The sequence below is a fragment of the Octopus bimaculoides genome, chromosome 6 (genome assembly GCF_001194135.2).
Source record: "Octopus bimaculoides isolate UCB-OBI-ISO-001 chromosome 6, ASM119413v2, whole genome shotgun sequence".
NCBI lineage: Eukaryota > Metazoa > Mollusca > Cephalopoda > Octopoda > Octopodidae > Octopus > Octopus bimaculoides.
The window spans coordinates 77,929,519-77,935,039 of record NC_068986.1 but is presented as its reverse complement, the minus strand read 5'-3'; the positions used below and the strand labels follow the sequence as shown (position 1 = coordinate 77,935,039).

Here is a 5,521-nt window from a genome sequence, read left to right as displayed (position 1 = left end):
TATATATATATATATATATATATATATATATATATGCATTATATCTATCTATCTATATAAATATATATATGCATCATCTCATGTCTCATTGCCCCGCCATTGTTTTTGCTAAAACTTTCCTTCAGACTTCCTTTAAATTTGCTGGCACACTGAAGCAGGCAATCTTGTTGTTTGATTTTATGTTCAGTTATGATAAAAACAATTTTACATTAACCTGATGTGTTACTCAATACTTTTGTAGAGTACAAATTTATTATTCTTAAACAAGAATATTGTTGACAGTGACTTCGAAGTTTTGACCAGCTAAGCCATCGTCAGACTGGAGTGCATTGAAAATAAACTTGGCTTTATATAGTTTCTGTAGAGTTAAAATCTTCCTTGGATATATGGGTTTAGAGTGGGGGTAATTAGGTTGTTGGGTGAGTTACAATGGAGAGGTGTTTTAGAGAAATTCTATTGATTAAATATGGGATTGCGTTATTGCTTAGAATTTATTCATGTATGTAGAAAGTTGTAAGCAGCTGTGTATATTTAGGTTTCTCTCCTTCATGGGATTGTGTTTTAGTGGTTCACAAAAAGGATGTATGTAGGTACAGGATGTGCCAGTAGTTTTAATTACTTTTGGTTTTATAGAATTTAATCCTTAGCTTTGGCAAAGTAAATGTCAAAGCTTCAAATTTTAGACCAGTATTTAAAAACTTAGTAATTGGGTGTATTTACTTTTTTGTTATGGAATTTTTTTAGGGTTCACAACAAAAGATGGCATGTTTTAGCTGGTCAGTTCCTTTACTTGCCATTGTTATTTAGGGTACTTCCTGTCTGGAAGGCTGGAATTTATCAGTCAGGCATGTCTTGGTATTGTTTGTATAGGAATTTGTTTATCTTGTGCTTTGACATCCACAAGATGTGGTTAAGTGTAAAGGTTATTGGTCTGTAAGTTTCTCTCTTAGGGTTCATTGTTCGATAAACAATTTGATTAATATATAGAAATTTTAACCTTTGCATTTTATGGAGGCAGAGTTTGTGGGCAATGTAAATATTTCTTCAATTTTGTTCCATATTTACGAGATGAGGAATTATGTACATTATTTACAATTGACAGATATTTGTCCTCATCTTCTTTGTTGTTAACACAACTTTTCGGCTGATACACCCTCCAGCCTTCATCAAGTGTCTTGGGGAAATTTTGAACCTGGGTTCTCATTCCTAAGGTATTTTTCGATGATTATTATTATAATTATTCAGGTCATTGCCTGGAATCGAACTTGGAATCTTGGGGTTAGTAGCCCGCGCTCTTAACCACTATACTCATGTGCATATGGCATAGTGGTTAAGAGCACGGGCTACTAACCCCAAGATTCTGAGTTCAATTCCAGGCAGTGACCTGACTAATAATAATAATAATAATGACAACATTGAAAAATACCTTAGGAATGACAACCTAGGTTCGAAATTTCCTCAAGATACCTGATGAAGGCTGGAGGGTCTATCAGCCAAAACGTTGTGTTAACAACAAACAAGATGAGGACAAATATCCATCAATTGTAAATAATGTAAATAATGTTCTTCAACTCTGTTTTAAATGTGGGTATTTTATAATGTACTATTTTAGGCCTATGGATATATGCAAAAGTGGAGCATTAAAAATGAGAATAAAAATAAAATTTAATTTTAAAAATTGATTAAAAAATGTTTTAATATTTTTTTTTAAATGGCAAATTAAAAAGAAAAGGGTTTTCCAACTTGCTTGCATACAAATATACATTTATGTGTGTACATGTAGGTTTGTGCACTTATATTAGAAAATCTTTTGTGGAAATTTTAGTTGGAGACAGGGAAACTTCTAGATAATTTCTACTATACTTGTTTAGTATGAAGCTGTAAAAATGTTTTTTATGTATGTTATGGAGATAGTTTATGGTGCAGGTAGAAGGAGAGAAGCTGGTGAGATGTTTAGCCATTAGTAAACATTATTGATTTGAAATGTTTTAATGTTTTTAAGATTTTGTGCTTGCATGAAGAGACTAGTTCAGAGTCACTTACCTCTGCCAAGTCCTTTGATCCCATGCTTAGATCAGATGATCCTTTAGTGTTTTTGTAATCCAGAAAGAATTGTTATGGGAGAGGAATGATTTTCTTGTTTGTAATATTGTTTCTCTGTCGGTGTCATTTACTGTGGATTTGGCTTTAGTGAAGTTCAAAGCAGCTATAAGAAAAATTTTGATACTGACATGTAATAATCTCTGATGTCAAACTGGAAGAAATGACATTCATTTTTGTTTAGAATCCTATTGAACCAATCTATTACTTCATATGTGTTACTCCAGACAATATTGTTTTTAGTTTTTGGTGAAAATTTGTCTATAATATTTTTGTCTGGTTTCAAAGGATTTATAAGTTTGACAGATGGGTTGCTATTGATGTTTGACTTGTGATCTTTCATGATTATATTTGAGGATTGTGGTGTTAATGTGTCTACTTTATCATTTATCCTAATTTAGTGGCTAATTATTTGGTTGTGGTGTTTATATCATTTAAAGTTGCATATTTCGTGTGTTTTTGTATATGTTAGATATTGTGTTAGAAAGAAAGCAGTTATAAGTAGGATGACTTATCTGGTAGAGGTTGCTTGTCTTGTCCAATTTTACAAATTTAGGTTTCTTTTTATGCAGTTGATTTTCTGCTTCAACTTTTTTTTGCAGTTCGTTGGCTCACTTGTTGAATTTCATTTGCTTGATCATTCTACATAGGTCATCTTTGAAGGGTTGTAGCTATGGAAGGTGGACATTTAACTGTTGTTGGGTGCTGGTTTTCCATTTGGTCTTTTTCATAATGGTAAATTTTTCCATCTGAATTTTTTGATAAAACTTACTTTTTTTTTGTAGTAGTATTTTTAGACAGTACTTTTTAGCAGATATTGGTGCTTTCCATAGAGAAGTGTAGGACACAAATGTTTGTGTGTGTATATATATAGGTATATATGTATATATATATATATATATATATATATATATATATATATATATATATATATATATTTATATATATATATATATATGTGTGTGTATGTATATATATATGTATGTAGTCATTTATAATTAGTTGTAACAATGAAATTTTGCTACATAATTAAAGATCAATATATATTGTCATTAGAAAAAGGTACAATATATATATATATAAAAAAAAAAAAGAAAAGAGATGGAAAATATTTTAGGCAACTCATCCATACATGGCTGAGAAGTATTCCATGGCTATCTGAGACTGCCATACACGTTTGTTCCATTTTGGACAAGCCTGTGAAGAGTTTATCTGCTGGAAAATTAGTAGGGAATCTACATCCTGCTGAAAGCTCAGATACATCTTCCAAGAGACTGTTGATGTTGTTTTCATAATCAGTCTGTTCTTCATGTGCTTTTCTCTTATTTCTTCACAGACAAACAACTTGATACTGTTTATCTCTTGTATTCGTTTAAGAAATTTAAACAAACCCTCAATAACAATAATATTATTAATAGCTTCAAAGACGGGCACAAGTGTAGTCAATATAGTCAGTTAACTTGTTTCTCTCAAATTATATATATTGACCCTAGTACTTGACTGGTATCTTATTTTATTAAACCTGAAAGGATGAAAGACAAAGTTGACCTCAACTGATTTCAACTCAGAATGTAAAGTCAGAACCAGTACCACAAGGCTTTTTTTTCCTCCAATACTTTAATGATTCTGCCAGTCAGCATCATTGTCATCATCATCATCATCATCATCATCGTCATCATCACAGTAGCACCACCGCCACCACCATTATCATCATCATCACCATCATCAAAGGATCTTCAATGCCTGGGGTAAATACATATTTGGGGCTCCCGTCTTAATTAACAAGCATTAGAGACTAAAAACATTTTGTGCCTCTTCACACTAGCAACAAGAGTGACTAGCTCTTTTTATCCATTATTGTTATGTTTCCACAGTGAATAGAAATGCATTCAAATTGGTTTGTATAACTAAATTGTATGCCAAAACTTGCCAATAACATTAGTAAAACGTTTTTAGATTGGTCAATATAAGAAATTCCAATGACAACTAAATTAATTGGTTTTACAAGCACCAACAGAAGCATGAATTATCTTGGGGTTATGTGTCAGCAAATAGTAGAGGGGTGGATTTACGTGAGCTATCTTAGAATAGGGGTAAGTGCATTTTAGTTTGTCACAAGCTATCTCATGATCAGGGCTTAATGCCATTTATAATTATTTAGAGTGTTCATACCAAATAATTTACAAGGCATTATGAAACCCCACCTTCTACATTAAATCATTCTCTATGGAGTTCTTTCCACTCCACCTGTTTTGTTTTTAATTTTCAACTGTTTATGTAACTGGTAAATATTGCATGGTTATATTGGGTGACATGCTTGAGAACACAAGAGAATAAAAGTGATAGAATAAAAATTTATGATCTTATCCCATTTCACTGCACTTCCTTTAGGATGTCAAGTCTTTTGTTTAATCAATAGCTTATTTTGTGATTTTGAAACTTTTAGCATGACATCCAGGAAATATTGGTGCTAAGCAATAAAGTTATCTTTCTACACTCTGATATACTAAACATGAATTTAAATGTATATTTTTATCATCATCATCGTTTAATGTCTGCTTTCCATGCTAACATGGGTTGGACGATTTGACTGAGGACTGGTGACCCAGATGGTTACACCAGGCTCTAATCTGATTTGGCAGAGTTTCTACAGCTGGATGCCCTTCCTAACGCCAACCACTCAGAGAGTGTAGTAGGTGCTTTTATGTGCCACCGGCACGAAGGCCAGTCAGGCGGTACTGGCAACGGCCACGCTCAAAATGGTGTATCTTACGTGCCACCTGCACAGGAGCAAGTCCAGTGGCACTGGCAACGATCTCGCTCGAATGTCTTTACACATGCCACCGGCACAAGTGCCAGGAAGGCAACGCTGGGCACAGGTGCCATCATGATTTCGCTTTCGCTTTTTATGTAAGAGGGAAATGTATGCACGAATGTTACTTGTAATATATATATATAGGAAAGATTTCATCATCATTGCTTAACATCTGTTTTCCATGCTGGCATAATTTGGATGGTTTGAAAGGAGCTGGTGGCCAGCCGGGGTGCTGTCCAGACTCCAATTGTCTATTGTGGCATGGTTTCTACAGCTGGATGCCCTTCCTAACATATAAATGTGTGTGCATGCATGTATGTGTGTGTGCACACGCACACACATTCATGTATTAATGATTGTTTTTTATGTCTAGTTATAAAAAAACAATCTTACATTAAACTGAAGTATTAGTTAATACTTTTGTAGAGTACATAACATTTATTATATTTTTACAAGAGCAGTGATAGTGACCTTAAAGTTTTGACCCGCTAGCCATCATCAGCAGGCTGTAACTTTGAAATCATTGTCATCATTCTTCTTCTACAATTATGATAAATAAATGAATGAATATATTTATACACACACACACACACACACACACACACA

General features: G+C 33.3%; 1 protein-coding gene across 2 annotated transcripts in view; it reads left to right on the top strand.

Moving 5' to 3' along the window:
• LOC106884336 (voltage-dependent T-type calcium channel subunit alpha-1I) overlaps positions 1 to 5,521 on the top strand; it is an 894,587-nt gene that overhangs the window by 407,366 nt on the left and 481,700 nt on the right. The window lies entirely within an intron of this gene.